The following is a 16,544-nucleotide window of genomic DNA, read 5'->3' as shown; positions in this document are numbered from 1 at the left end:
TGTTCTTCAGATGAAAGAAGGAAGATTTAACTACAGATGAAATTTGGTTTCTGAAACTCAATTCCCCATCGATTAGTACGCCAAGGCTGCGCACAAGGTTGGAGCTGTTTATGTCTGAATTCCCAATCCTGATTGGTGTTGCTTTAGGATAGAGCTGTTTTGATGGCGAGCACTGGCTTTGGACAAACAGGACCTCAGTTTTGTCAGCATTCAGTTTCAACCAGTTATCATTCATCCATGCCTGAAGCTCAGCTAAGCAAGAGTTTATTTTTGGGGTAGGGTCTGTTCCACCAGGTTTGAAGGACAGGTATAGCTGTGTGTCATCGGCGTAGCAGTGGTACGTCAGGCCATGTCGTTGGATAAGTGTACCGAGTGGCAACATGTAGATTGCAAACAGCAGAGGGGATAGGATTGATCCTTGTGGCACTCCGAATTGTAGAGGTGCAGGTTTGGACATTATAGGTCCTAGGGATACTCTCTGTGTTCTGTCAGTCAGGAATGATCTGAACCACTGGAGGACTGATCCACTGATGCCACAGTACTCCTGCAGTCTGTTAAGCAGGATTTCATGGTCAACTGTATCAAAAGCAGCTGAGAGATCCAACAGGATTAGGATGGAGCATTCCCCTCTGTCCCTTGCCATGAGCAGATCGTTGCAGACTTGGATGAGGGCTGTTTCACAGCTGTGGTGTTTCTTAAAGCCAGATTGTAGAGGGTCCAGGATGTTGTTTACTGACAGCCTGGTTTCAAGTTGCAGATACTGTAGACAGCCTTTTCAATAACTTTACCTAAGAAGGGGAGGTTGGAGACAGGTCTGTAGCTGCTCATAGCATCTGGATCCATGGAAGGTTTTTTGAGAAGGGGCTTGATGATTCCTTCTTTTAGAGAGGTAGGAAACCTCCCTGCTTGCAGAGAGCAATTTACTATTTTGTGAAATGCTGGACCAAGCAGGTCAGGGCATTTCAGCATATGTTTAGTTGGTCCAGGGTCCAGGTCGCAGGTTGTCTGGTGGAGACGACAGAGGGTGTCTGAGATCTCTTCCTCACTAATACTTTTGAAATCAGTCCAGGGTGTTAGGTTGTTTTTGCAGCTATTTCCATTAGTTGCATGAGTCTTGGGTGCTGTGGACTGAATGAGAGACCGAATAGAAGATACTTTGTCAGCAAAGTAGCAGGCAAATTTCTCACATAGCTCCTTTGAGGGAGTTATAGTGGGTTTTAGACAGGATGGATTACATAGTCTATCAACTGTGCGGAATAGTTGGGCTGGTCTGTTGGCGGCCTTTGCGATCTCCTGTGATAGGTAGGAGGATTTTTTCTTGGTGATCGCATTTTGGTAGCTTTCCCGGTGAGAGACAAGGGTGTGTTTATCTTTTGAATTCTGAGATTTTCGCCACTTCCTTTCTAGTCTGCGCACTTCTTTCTTTAGGTCCTTTAGTGAGCTGTCAAACCACCGTGCATGGTGAAGTGGTGTAGATCGTTTGATGCGAACTGGAGCGAGGGCGTCATAGGCAGATGACACTGCATGGTTGTAAATCAGGACCATGGAGTCTGGGTCTGCGCAATGATTGGTTAATGCGTCGAAGTTGAGGATATTCTGAACGTGCTGGGGTGAGACATCTTTCAGTGAACGGTATTTTATGAGTTCTTTCCCTCTGTGTTTTATCGCTGGTGCTGTCAGAGAGAAGTGGATGGTGTGGTGGTCTGACCATACCACTGGGTTTATATCCATGTGTGATATTAAAAGTCCGGAATGAAATATAAGATCCAGGGTGTGCCCTTTCGTATGGGTGGGGAGGTTGATAGCCTGAGAGAAACCCAGTTCATTCATTATGAGAAGTAGTTCACTTCCTAGCTGGGAGTCGTGATCATCCACCCATGCATTGAAGTCTCCCAGGATGATCCATCTAGGGTGTTCCACTGTTACGCAGGATAAGAGTTCAGATATTTCCTTAAGAAAGGCTGGACCATTTTTTGGGGGGCGGTATATGAGCAATATGTTGATGTTTACTTCTGCTGACAGTTGAGCTGCAATACATTCAAAGGTTCCAGTGGGGCCTATGGGCAGGGGCCTTATGTTCAAGGAGGATCTGAAGCATATGGCAACCCCCCCACCCTTGCCGACTTGTCTCTCACAGTGCAAGATTGAATAATTGGCCGGCACGGTTGCTTCAAGAGTTGGGCCTGCATGCTTCCCAAGCCAGGTCTCTGTCAAAAAGGTCAAATCAGAGAGCTCTATTAGGTCATGTATAGTTGCAGTCTTATTATTTATCGATCTGGCATTGCAGAGTGTAGCTGTGATTAAGCTTTTCTGAGGGCAAATATGTTTTTTATACTTGGATCCACTACCTCTCCGCCCCCTTCTGCATTTCCTGAGTATCCCAAAGGATTTTAAGAGTAGAGCCAGAGAGGTGTTAATTTGTAATTGATTCTTGGGAGGGCATGCAGAGAAAAGGTCCTTTGATGAGTATTTGTATGTTGACATTAGAGACAATAGACTTGTTCAGATAGCTTGTACTTCTGGAGTCCTGCTGGGATCAAAGGGGGTCTATGCAAAATCCTTTCATTCCTACACAGAGTTGGATCATAGATTTATTTTAAGTAAAGTTCCTTGTTTTAGAAGATAAATGATAACATAAATATATACGATATATTTAACTGACATTTTTTAACAAGGTTGCCCAAACTTTCGCATCCCACTGTATAATGAATTGTATGTGTAGTACTGATAATTCATAGAACAGAAATAGTAGCAATGAAAAGAGTCTCATATTTATATTTTCAGTTATATAGCTTTGTTTTATAACATTGCATCATTCTCTAATATTTACAGTTTACAAACGACACTCTGTATTTTAAACTATGAAACAGAGCAGAGCTAATGACTCTTTGAATGTTCCTGGACCTGCAGTAAAACCTTAAACAAACAAGAAACAGGGAGAGACAGGTTGAGATAAGTGCTTCAGAAAACAGCACTGTAGGCAACCAAGCTTGGTTCGGAGAACTCAAAGAAGCTCTTTTGCATAGATAGCAACTGAAGTTTCTGCCCTTTTAGTATTCCGTTGTATAGGTTAAGGCTGTTGTCATGTATTGGTTAGGTCCATTTCCTCAATGAGATGGTCATCAATCATTTCTCCATCCATTTTGAAGAAAGGTCTACAGCTCACTTAATTAAGCTGGTCCTTGGGGAATCCATCCCCTTAGAACCAGATCTTTTCTTACTATACAATGCTACTTGCAACCATAAAGCATATAAGAACACAGCAATGCCCCGTCCTGATTAAAGGGGCGCTATGGTGAAAAATTGTAAAATGTAAAATATGTGCAAACATTACAGATGGCCTGAACCTCCGATTTTCGGTTTGCGAACCGGGTTTGTGAACTTCCGTGAAAGTTTTTTCTTTCGCGAACCGTGAAAGATTTTCTTTCGCGAACCGCAATAGACCTCAATGGGGAGGCGAACTTTGAAAACTAGAAAAATTTATGCTGACCGCAAAAGTGATGGAAAAGATGTTTTAAGGGGTCTAACATCTGGAGGGGGGCATGGCGGAGTGAGATGGACACCAACAGTTCAGGGGAAAAATCTGCATTGGACGCAAAGCAGCGTTTTAAGGGCAGAAATCACATTGAATGCTAAATTGCAGGCCTAAAGTGCTTTAAAGAGGAACTCCAGTGAAAATAATTTAATATAAAAAGGTGCTTAATTTTTACAATAATTATGTATACATGATTTAGTCAGAGTTTGCTCATTGTAAAATCTTTCCTCTCCCAGATTCACATTCTGACATGTATTACATGGTGACATTGTTACTGTGGGCAGATTATGTAGCTGTTCTGGCTTTAACAGTCAGCTATAAACAGCCATTTCCTGTGTGTGTCATTGTTACATTGTGGCAGTTTGCCCAGAGTACCGTACGGTACCAGAGCCTCTTGTGGGAGGGGTTTCAGCACAAAATCAGTCATACAGCGCCCCCTGATGGTCTGTTTGTGAAAATCATTATATTTTTCATGTAAAAGTGGGTATCAGCTACTGATTGGGATAAAGTTCAATTCTTGGTCGGAGTTTCTCTTTAAAGGGGTACTGAAGTAAGAGGTATACGGAGGCTGCCATATTTATTTCCTTTTAATCAATACCTGGCAGTCCTGCTGGTCTATTTCTCTGCAGTAGTATCTGAATAACACCAGAAACAAGCATGCAGCTAGTCTTGTCAGATCTGACATTAATGTCAGAAACACCTGATCTGCTGCATGCTTCTTCAGGGGCTATGGCTAATAGTATAAAGCCTCATCTACACACAAAGATAAGGCTGCGATCCGGAGGCTCGATTAGCCTCCGGATCGCCTCTTCCGTGTACCCGCGCGTGCCCGCCGCGTCCTCGCTCGCCGCGCGTGCGCCGCATACAATTCCCTTTTCTTACGCTCGATTCCCTGCCATTGTCCCCTCGCGGGAAGCGAGCAGGGAATCGGCGGAAGCAAGATCCGTCCTGTTGTATCTTATCAATCGAGCCGCATCAGCGGCTCGATTGATAAGGAGCATCGCGGCCGCATCTACGTGTGTAGATGCGGCTTTAGAGGCAGAGGATCAGCAGGAGGGCCTGGCAACTAGCATTGCTTAGATGGAAATAAATATGGCAGCCTCCATATCCCTCTCACTTCAGTTGTCCTTTAAAACATATTGCATGTATACACATCAATCAGGGAGTGTAATTAGTGTAATGCTTCACACTGACACACCAAACTCACTGTGTAACGCACCGCAAACAGCTGTTTGTGTAGTGATGGCTGTGCTGGACTGGTGCGCACCAGGGCGAGAGTGCAGGCTGTGGCGGTTTTGAAGCCCATATGGTCGCCGGGCTGTGGTAGCTCAATGATAGAACAACAGTGACTGTCCAGCTGATCAAATTTGGTCTGTCCACAATGAAACAACGACCTTATTATGTTCCCCTCCCTGAGACACAAATTTAGCCGGCGGTCATTGCTTAATTGTGATATGCAAGCCCCCTCACCGCGGCAAGGTAATGATCATGAAGGGAAAATGGCACATGTACATGCCTTTTGTTTTGTTGTTGCAGCTGCAGTGCAGCCAGAAAAATTAGGCAGGCATGTACACGCACCAGAAAAATTATTATAGCGGCCACTGCTAGCAGGGCAGAGATGCTGTGTGGGGACCGACTTAGTCATGGGACAGGCACTCACAAGGCGTGCAGGCAGAGATGCTGTGTGTGAGGACTGACTTAGTCTTCGGGCGGGCAGTAGCCCTCCAGGATCCATGCCTCATTCATTTTGATAAAGGTGAGGTACTGAACACTTTTGTGACTTAGGCGAATTCTCTTCTCAGTGACAATGCCTCCAGCTGCGCTGACGGTCCGTTCTGACAGGACGCTTGAGCCAGGGTAAGACAAAAGTTGGATGGCAGATTGGGACAGCTCGGTCCACAAGTCAAGCCTGCGCACCCAGTAGTCTAAGTGTTCATCGCTGCTCAGTGTCTACATCCACACTTAAGGCCAGGTAGTTGGCTACCTGCCTGTCCAGGCGTTGGTGGAGGGTGGATCCGGAAGTGGTAAGGCGAGACGTTGGACTAAACAATGTCCGCATGTCCTTGCCTGCGTGGACATGGGAGAAGGATTACTGGCAGTGGTACCTTTATTGCGTTGTGCTGTGACATCACCCTTAAACGCATTGTAAAGCATAGTTGCCAGCTTGTTCTGCAAGTGCTGCATCCTTTCTGCCTTCTGGTGAGTTGGTAACATGTCCACCACTTTGTGCCTATACCGAGGGTCTAGTAGCGTGGCCACCCAGTACAGCTCATTCCCCTTGAGTTTTTTTATACGGGGGTCCCTCAACAGGCTGGACAACATGAAAGACGCCATCTGCACAAACTTGGATCCAGGTGTACTATCCATCTCCTCTTGCTCTTCCTCTGTGACGTCAGGTAAGTCCTCCTCCTCCCCCCAGCCACGAACAATACCACGGGAACGTTGAGTAGCAGAAGCCCCCTGCGACGCATGCTGCGGTTGTTTTTCTGCCGCCGCCTCCTCCTCCTCCTCTTCCAAAGAAACACCTTTCTCATCATCCGAGTCTGACCCTGCTTCCCCACACTTAGACAACAAAAACAAAAGACCGAGAGCCCAAATTGTGTAGTATATTCAAACAGATTAAAATTATAAAAAGTAAATTAGTTATACTCACAAACATGGGTTGCCCCTAGGCAACCACTCCATGTGCAGGTGGGGAGAATTAGTACCTGACCCCACTCAGGTATAAGATGTCGCTCTCTGTAGAAGAAAAGTAGGAAAGATCCTTACCACCCTAGGTGGATCGCTTTGTTAGGAGGATATAAACCAGAGGCGCCAAAAGAGTAAAAGCATAATGAATAAAAATGGGGGGAGATATATTCACGACTCACCACCCATAAAAACCAGATTACACCTCAATGTTTAGTAAGATCAAAACAATTTATTGGTACTCCCAGGTGCTACGCGTTTCACGGGATTATCCCGCTTCCTCAGGCAATTAGACAGGAGTACAAGCTATAAAAAAACACACAGAACAATATCATATATCACTAAGGGACCCCGAAAGCTTGTAGTTAAATATACACAGTCTAGCAAAATGATCAATGTCCTAAAAAGACAACAATACGAAGTACATTGTAACCATATATCATGTCAAAAAAACCTCATTAAGACCAGAGTTCATTTAGAACTACTATTGCAGTTGCATTAATAAACATTGATCAAAAGCTGTCACTTTGTTATAAAAGTACATCAAAAGGAAATATGCTGAAGTACATTGACTTATATGTCAAGTGCACAATGTCCTGCTCATAAATCAACGGCTCATAACGTAATTCTATGCGGAATGGTGTAAAAGGGACTTACCACTTCGGGGTCTGGTAAACATTTAACGCCTCAATGCGGAGTGAGGCGTACTGAGTGCTACATATAGGGGATGTATTCGCGGAGAACGCCGTCTCCGCGAGGTGCTGTGTTACTTCCGGTAGGCTGAACGGAAGTGACGTAGGTCACGCATGCGTCTGAGGCCGTGGGCGCCATGATGGATATGGGTACATAGTCATTAAGCGGCAAGTGGTCAGTTAGGTGCGTCAATTCAGACGCCTATACGCGTGCGTCAGGCCAAAGTAGAATTGACGCACCTAACTGACCACTTGCCGCTTAATGACTATGTACCCATATCCATCATGGCGCCCACGGCCTCAGACGCATGCGTGACCTACGTCACTTCCGTTCAGCCTACCGGAAGTAACACAGCACCTCGCGGAGACGGCGTTCTCCGCGAATACATCCCCTATATGTAGCACTCAGTACGCCTCACTCCGCATTGAGGCGTTAAATGTTTACCAGACCCCGAAGTGGTAAGTCCCTTTTACACCATTCCGCATAGAATTACGTTATGAGCCGTTGATTTATGAGCAGGACATTGTGCACTTGACATATAAGTCAATGTACTTCAGCATATTTCCTTTTGATGTACTTTTATAACAAAGTGACAGCATTTGATCAATGTTTATTAATGCAACTGCAATAGTAGTTCTAAATGAACTCTGGTCTTAATGAGGTTTTTTTGACATGATATATGGTTACAATGTACTTCGTATTGTTGTCTTTTTAGGACATTGATCATTTTGCTAGACTGTGTATATTTAACTACAAGCTTTCGGGGTCCCTTAGTGATATATGATATTGTTCTGTGTGTTTTTTTATAGCTTGTACTCCTGTCTAATTGCCTGAGGAAGCGGGATAATCCCGTGAAACGCGTAGCACCTGGGAGTACCAATAAATTGTACTGCTTCCCCACACGACTCTTCCTCCTCCCCCCTCTGTGCTGCCGCAGGTATTGAGGAAACATCTGGTTCTGATGAGAATTAATCCTACAACGCTTCCTCCCGTAACTGTTCCTGTTCACACTCCTCCACAGCTTGATCCACCACTCTACGCATGGCACAGCATGCTCGAAGTAAGCATACGGGATCAAGTCGCTTATGGTGCCATCACTGCGACTCACAGGGTTGGTCACCTCCTCAAGCGGCCGCATGAGCCTGCATGCATTTCGCATGAGTGTCCAGTTGTTGGGCCAGAACATCCCCATCTCCCCAGATTGTGTCCTTCTACTGTAATTGTAGAGGTACTGGGTGACGGCTTTCTCCTGATCTAGCAGGCAAGAGAACATAAGGAGGGTCGAATTCCAGCGAGTCGGGCTATCGCAAATGAGGCGTCTCACCGGCAACTTGTTTCTCCGCTGAATCTCAGCAAAGTGTGCCATGGCCGTGTAAGACCGCCTGAAATGCCCACACAACTTCCTGGCCTGCTTCAGGACGTCCTCTAAGCCTGGGGACTTTGACACAAATCTTTGAATGACTAGATTCAGCACATGTGCCATGCAGGGTACATGGGTCAGCTTTACCAAATTTAAAGCGGAAATGAGATTGCTGCCGTTGTCACACACCATGTTGCCGATCTCCAGCTGGTGCGGGGTCAGCCACTGATCCACCTGTTTGTTAAGAGCAGCCAGGAGAGCTCCTCCAGTGTGACTCTCCACTTTGAGGCAAGACATGTCTAAGATGGCATGATACTGTCGTACCTGGCATGCAACATATGCACTGGGGTCTGCTGGAGAGGAGAACGTAGCACCAGTAGAGTTGAACTGCCACTCAGCCAAGGAGGAGGAGGATGACGATAGTGAAGACGATGTAGCAGGAGGAGAGGAGGTGGCAGGAGGCCTGCCTGCAAGCAGTGGAGGTGCCACAAGTTGGTCCGCAGCACAGCCATGTACTCCCTGCTTGCCATTGGTCACCAGGTTGACCCAATGGGCTGTGTAAGTAATGTACCTGCCCTGACCGTGCTTGGCAGACCAGGCATCCGTGGTCAGGTGGACGATTGACCCAACACTGTGTGCCAGAGATGACACCACTTGCCTCTCAACTTCACGGTACAGTTTGGGTATCGCCTTTTTAGAGAAATAATTGCGGCCTGGCATCTTCCACTGCGGTGTCCCAATGGCCACAAATTTACGGAAGGCCTCTGGGTCCACCAGCTGGTATGGTAACAGCTGGCGAGCTAACAGTTCCGCCAAGCCAGCTGTCAGACGCCGGGCAAGGTGGTGACTGGCAAAAATTGGCTTCTTCTGCTCAAAGATTTCCTTCACAGACACCTGGCTGCTGTGGGCAGAGGAGCAGGAACCGCTCAAGGTCAGAGGCGGAGTGGAGGAGGGTGGCTGTAAAGGTGCAAGGGAGAAAGCGCCTGAAGATGATGCACCTGAAGGAGGAAGCTGCTTTTGCTCAGGTGCTCTTCCCATTGCAGTTTGTGCCTTTTCTCCATGTGCCTTCGTAAGGCACTTGTCCCTACGTGGGTGTTGGCCTTTCCACAGCTCAATTTTTGGAGGCTGAGAGAACAGATGGCATTGTTCCAATCTGAGGCAGACACATTAAAAAAATTCCAAACCGCTGAGCCCCACTGGGGTGATGGCACTATGGTGGCATCAGCAGCTGACGTTGAAGGGCATGTTGGCTGGCTGTACATAGGTGGCGATACATGGTGCTGGACACTGCCACCAGCTGTTTCTGATGATGAGCTCCCCTGCTTCTTTCAGAAACTCATCTCATCCTACTCCTCTCTGACTCCCCGTCTGAACTGTCCCCCTGCTCATCTCCTCTATTGGGAACATACGTGGCATCCGTATCATCGTCATCATCATAATCATCCTGCCCAGCTTCGCTTGCCTCAAACACCTCCAAAATTGCACCAACAGCAGGTACTTCATTATCCTCCTCCTCACATGTTACGTCCATAGTGTCGCCTAACTCAGACATATGAGGTGGTGTAACTTGCTTAGCGCCTTCATCTGGTTGTAACAATAATGGCTGTGCATCAGTGATTTCCCCACCAAATAACTCCTGCGAACTGTCAAATGTAGTGAATGTGGTACTTGTAGTAGCGCTGGTGGCTGCAGAAGATGAGGTTGTCACAGGAGCCCTAGTGGCTGACCGCACTTAGCCTTCTAAACGGTGCCAGCGCACAGATCGTGCGAACTCTGGTCGCAGTCAATGCGCAGGAACCGTTAAGAATTAGCCGCAGACAACTCAGAAGGGAGCCTGTGAGACACGGGTGATTACCACTTCACCCACTGGTTCAGAGTAAACTGCCACCACCGCGGTTACCATGGGACCGTGGAGCCCACTAACTGACTGACTAGTCCTGCGAATAAAACGGTAAAACACACGGTATTCTGTCTAGCCAACAACAAACAAACAGTAGCGTATCTTCAGAGACCCGGGATCAGTTCTGTGTGTGCTGATAAGCAGGGTAGCGGACAGTGAATGACTTGGGGAAAGTCGTTTATTCACACAATATAAATAATTAATATATACAGACAATTATTAAAATCAACAATTATTAAAACAGTAATAGCCAGTATAAAAAATAAAAGAAGGGAGAAAAATACTTAGTTCCTGGAAAGATGTCCTTTTTGTGGGAAAAACAGAGTTCTGGGTTTCAATCAAAGTTCAGAGTTCAGACCAGGTGGATGCCAGCATATCTTCAAGCTGGCACCGATGAGTTCAAGATGTTTTCAGGGTGGAGGACTCCTTTCCCAGGCAGCTTATTCACTTTTAATGGAGCTGAGATCAGAGGCGGGCTTCCAGAGTCGGCCCCCAGGCCGGACTATGGTAATCACATCTGGGCAGGGGCTTTAGCAACCTCATATTCATGACATGTTCCCTAGGCAGACCTGCGCGGCCGGCACACAAATAATAATTACATATTCTCGATCCCCAGAACCTACCGATTAATATGATATCAAACTTGGGCATGTTTGCATGCCCGGTTAAAAAACGGTGGAATTCCCAGAGATCTGGTTATGCCAGTGGCCCAAATTTAATATCAAAACACTCACAAGATCCGGACCAGCAGAATGATATAACTTCCACATTTCTCACCTGAACGGTATTGCTTAAACATGCTCAAAATCCTAAACTCCATGCTTTCTCATGTGGCTCCGGCCAGTCTGAGCAGAGCAGATTTTTGAATAGCCCCCTGCTGGGAGCTCATCCTGTCTTTCCCAAAAGGCAGAGTGAGTTCTCTGCTGGCTAATTACCATCTAGGTGTCACCTGGTTCCCAGAACAGAAAGGGGAATTGTGCCTTCCACAGGGAATATGTCCAAGCTAATTAACACCTCCCCCAGGCTCTTACTCAGCTAAGACAGATCCCCCAGCTGTTCCTAGGCAGAGGGATACTACACATCAAATCTTGGTCCTATTGATCTGAAGCGCAATCGATGCAGAGAATCGAGTGCGATCGCTTTTTCTTCACGGGCGGTTCCAGGACGCCTTTGCGGCCCCGCTACCGTCCGTGACAGCCCTCCCTCTTGTCTGCGGCTCAGACACATATCCGCAAGATGTGTGGCGGCGCCGCTAACCTGGCTGATGGGTCTCGAGCTGCCGGCACGGCGGGAAAACCCCTTGGCGCCTGCGGCTTGGTTCCACTGGACAGGTCGCGGTCTGCTACCTTCAGGTTTGGCCCGACATGGACCGTTCTGGACAGGGCGTTGGCGCCACTGCAGTCGGATGTGGTGTCTGCCGGGACTGCTGACAACGGGCAGTGGTTTGGGTAGGTCAACAGCCCGCCCACGCAGGGGTTCCCTGCGAAGTGGCTGTGGACCTAAAGGAACCCCGCGGGAATCCCTGGACCTTCCCAGCTCCTGACAGACTGCACATGCTTTGCAGTGGTTTGCTACATCCCTGTTCATTCTGGGCCAATAAAACTGCCTCCGAATACCTGCAAGTGTCTTGCGGACACCTGAGTGCCCTGTCAGAGGATTACCATGTGCGGATTTCAGCACATGTCCCCTGAACGCACTCGGGACCACAAGCCATTTGGTATTCGCATGTGATCTACCGGTAGGGGGCTGTACAGACTCACTGTACAGTCTCCCACCTTCCCAGTACACCTTGAAAGCGGCCCCGTCTGCGAGGGGCTCAGCGGCTTGCTGCCTGAGCACCTCCAGGCTTGGGTCACTTTGTAGTGCGGCTGAGAATACAGCGTTGTCAGTTTCAGCCAACTGGCTCATGTCACACGAGGCCAGCGGCTGAAAGGTCTCATCCCTGCGGTCAGAGGAGGGGGAGGAGGCCGGAACCCCCTCCACCTGTTCTGAGCTCGGGTTCTGAGCAGTGCAGCTGCGCGGTACTGCTAGCACAGGTACACTGTCAGAATGGCACAGACGGACATTACTCAAATCATCATTGCATGCAGTAATGACATTGACAGGTATAGACATTTTTTCATTACAGACAGGTTGTACAGGAAACTCAGGTACAGTTACGGCATCATCACAACAGACAGTCTGTACCTCAAACTCAGGTGCCTTTGAAGCAGACAGTATTGAACCTGGTACCCTTGAACTGGGCACATTCAACCCACCTCCCCCTGGTGCTCCCCCAAGTGTATAAAGTACCTGGTGGTGGGTGGAGAGTCCGTCTCCTTCCGTGAGCGACAAGGCGGTCGTGGCAGGTTCATAGTAGGACACAAGCTTGCCCAAATCAGTCCCAAGCAACACAGGGACTGGGAGATCCTTCATAACCCCAACAACCCTTTCTTGGATTCCTAATCCCCAATCCAGCTTCACTGTCGCGTGGGCTATGTGAAAAAGGGTGCCCTCTACTCCAGTAAGGGCAAGGGATCGGCTGGAGCTGATGCTCTCCTTTGGCACAAGGTGTGAGTGAACTAACGTGATGTCAGCTCCGGTGTCTCGAAATCCGGTGACAACTTTGCCGTTCACTCTAACAAGTTGCTGCTGGTCGGTTCGGTCGCGGATTTTCTTTCCGCGGGCAAACAGGACAAAATCTGATGATCCAGGCTGTGGTTCGCTGGCGGGTTGCCTCTGCTGTGGGTGAGGTACAGGTGATGCAGATGATCCAGGTGCTGGTGGTGTCTGTCTCCGCTCCGGACAGTCGAATTTCATGTGTCCGGGCTGGCGGCAGTAGTGACAGGTGACCTCTCCAGGGGCTGCAGCCCTGGGTGCAGAAGCTGTGCTGGATGGCCTCTGTGGCTGACGGCTCACAGGGGCAGGAGGGTCTGCCGAGGTATTGGGCTGACCTCCTCTCCAGCTGGATGGGACAGTTCTGCGGGTATCAGCCACCCGGGTAGTTGCAAAAGTCTCAGCAAGGTCTGCAGCGACAGTGGCTGACGCAGGCTTGCGCTCCAACACAAATTGTCGTACATCAGCAGGGCAAATGTTCAGAAATTGTTCGAGGACTATCAAGTCCTCCAGGACGCCATAAGACCCTTTGGTGAGGCCTAGAGTCCACTGGCGGAGTGTGGTGAGTAAGCTGCTGACCACATCTCGGTACGAATCAGAAGACTTTTTCTGCCAGGCCCTGAACTTTTTCCGATAGGCTTCTGGCGTCAGCTGGTACTTAGTAATGATAGCGTCTTTTATAGCAGCATAATCATTATCCTTCTCCGCAGGCAATTCTGCGAAGGCATCAAGCGCTTTGTAGCGCAGCAAAGGTGTCAGATGTCTGGCCCACTGGTCTTGGGACAGACGATACTGACGGCACGTTTTTTCAAAAGACCGCAAAAACAAGTCAATGTCTGTGTCTTTTTCAATATTAGCAAATTTAAATTTTGCACTTACGGGTGCTGCAGCTCCTTCAGCAGGGAGGCTGGGCGGTGAACTCCGGCTAGCCTGTTGAACCTTTGTCATGTTGAGCTCATGCTGTCGTTGGCGCTCCCGCTCAGCGTGGCGTTCTGCAGATTGGCGCTCCTCACCCATGTACTGCAGGTACTTGTCCAGGTCAGTCTCCATCAGCTTTTGTAATGCCTGCTGCATTACCGGGTCAGTACAAACGGACAGTCCAGTACTGGCCGGTTCCAGGCGAGTACTTTCAGAAACTCTGGGATTGGGGTCCATACTGACAGTCTCTGGCGTAACTGTTGCAACAGGGCCCGCAGGATGCTCAACCTTTGTACGCCTAGGATCTTCAGTCTCTGGTTCCCCTAGACTGTCAGATGGGCTGGTATCCACTTCAGCGGACACTCCCGGCTCCCGCAGTTGCTGGGCATCCCATCTGGACAAGTCTGCTATCAGGTCCCGTTTGTTCTTGCGGAGGATGCCAATGCCCCTCTCTTCGCAAAGATTTTCCAGGTCTGCTAGGCACATGTTCTGGTAGTTCCCGGACATTTCCATGCCAAATAAAATAAAACTTTTGGGGAGGGGTACTGGCTACACAGTCTCTCTGTATATATAAAAAATATATTGCCTTCCAGCTACACCAACGAATTAGTTCGTTTCTTGATAGCGCTAGCGCTATCTTAGATACTTTCAGCACAACACAGGTCCCAACCGCTGCCTAACACTGTCACAGGAGCCCTAGTGGCTGACCGCACTTAGCCTTCTAAACGGTGCCAGCGCACAGATCGTGCGAACTCTGGTCGCAGTCAATGCGCAGGAACCGTTAAGAATTAGCCGCAGACAACTCAGAAGGGAGCCTGTGAGACACGGGTGATTACAACTTCACCCACTGGTTCAGAGTAAACTGCCACCACCACGGTTACCATGGGACCGTGGAGCCCACTAACTGACTGACTAGTCCTGCGAATAAAACGGTTAAACACACGGTATTCTGTCTAGCCAACAACAAACAAACAGTAGCGTATCTTCAGAGACCCGGGATCAGTTCTGTGTGTGCTGATAAGCAGGGTAGCGGACAGTGAATGACTTGGGGAAAGTCGTTTATTCACACAATATAAATAATTAATATATACAGACAATTATTAAAATCAACAATTATTAAAACAGTAATAGCCAGTATATAAAATAAAAGAAGGGAGAAAAATACTTAGTTCCTGGAAAGATGTCCTTTTTGTGGGAAAAACAGAGTTCTGGGTTTCAATCAAAGTTCAGAGTTCAGACCAGGTGGATGCCAGCATATCCTCAAGCTGGCACCGATGAGTTCAAGATGTTTTCAGGGTGGAGGACTCCTTTCCCAGGCAGCTTATTCACTTTTAATGGAGCTGAGATCAGAGGCGGGCTTCCAGAGTCGGCCCCCAGGCCGGACTATGGTAATCACATCTGGGCAGGGGCTTTAGCAACCTCATAATCATGACATGTTCCCTAGGCAGACCTGCACGGCCGGCACACAAATAATAATTACATATTCTCGATCCCCAGAACCTACCGATTAATATGATATCAAACTTGGGCATGTTTGCATGCCCGGTTAAAAAACGGTGGAATTCCCAGAGATCTGGTTATGCCAGTGGCCCAAATTTAATATCAAAACACTCACAAGATCCGGACCAGCAGAATGATATAACTTCCACATTTCTCACCTGAACGGTATTGCTTAAACATGCTCAAAATCCTAAACTCCATGCTTTCTCATGTGGCTCCGGCCAGTCTGAGCAGAGCAGATTTTTGAATAGCCCCCTGCTGGGAGCTCATCCTGTCTTTCCCAAAAGGCAGAGTGAGTTCTCTGCTGGCTAATTACCATCTAGGTGTCACCTGGTTCCCAGAACAGAAAGGGGAATTGTGCCTTCCACAGGGAATATGTCCAAGCTAATTAACACCTCCCCCAGGCTCTTACTCAGCTAAGACAGATCCCCCAGCTGTTCCTAGGCAGAGGGATACTACACATCAAATCTTGGTCCTATTGATCTGAAGCGCAATCGATGCAGAGAATCGAGTGCGATCGCTTTTTCTTCACGGGCGGTTCCAGGACGCCTCTGCGGCCCCGCAACCGTCTGTGACAGAGGTGTTCTGTGTTAAATAGTCAACCACGTCCTGACAATCTTGGGATTTGATGGGACGTGCCTTCTTCTGAGCACTGTACTTTGGTCCAGGGCCGCACAAAATCACATCAGCACGACCTCGCACAGACCTGCCGGGTGGCCTTCCTCTGGGTCTGCCTCTACCTGTTTTGTCTGTTTTGTCCATATCGGGGGGGGGGGGGGATGAAGTGAAAGGTATGCACTGACTTGACTAATACAATGTGCAGTCACACAGGTGCAGTTAACAGGTATGCATGGAGTGGTATATCACACTGCGTGCACTCACGTAGGTAGGTGGGTGCACTGTGAACAACAGGTAGGTATATGCAGTGATGGGTATTACAATGTGCACCTGTTACACACAGGCAGGTACCGGACAGGCACAGTGACACTGCATGCGCTCACGTAGGTAGGAGGGTGCACTTAAGTGAACAACAGGTAGTAGGTATATGCAGTGATGGGTATTACAATGTGCCCCTGTCACACACAGACAGGTACCGGACAGGCACAGTGACACTGCGTGCGCTCACGTAGGTAGGTGGGTGCACTGACTAAAGTGAACAACATGTAGGTATATGCAGTGATGGGTATTACAATGTGCACCTGTAACACACACAGGTAGTCAGTAAATGTGCTGGGCCTGACAGTGGCACACACAGTAGGAATTACCAAGGCTGTCTATGCAACACAAGTGTCAGTGGGACACACACACACACACACACACACACACACACACACACACACACAAAATAGATTACA

This window comes from Hyperolius riggenbachi, chromosome 9 (genome assembly GCF_040937935.1).
Source record: "Hyperolius riggenbachi isolate aHypRig1 chromosome 9, aHypRig1.pri, whole genome shotgun sequence".
NCBI lineage: Eukaryota > Metazoa > Chordata > Amphibia > Anura > Hyperoliidae > Hyperolius > Hyperolius riggenbachi.
The sequence above is the reverse complement of the archived record's forward strand: the minus strand, read 5'-3'. Positions refer to the sequence as shown.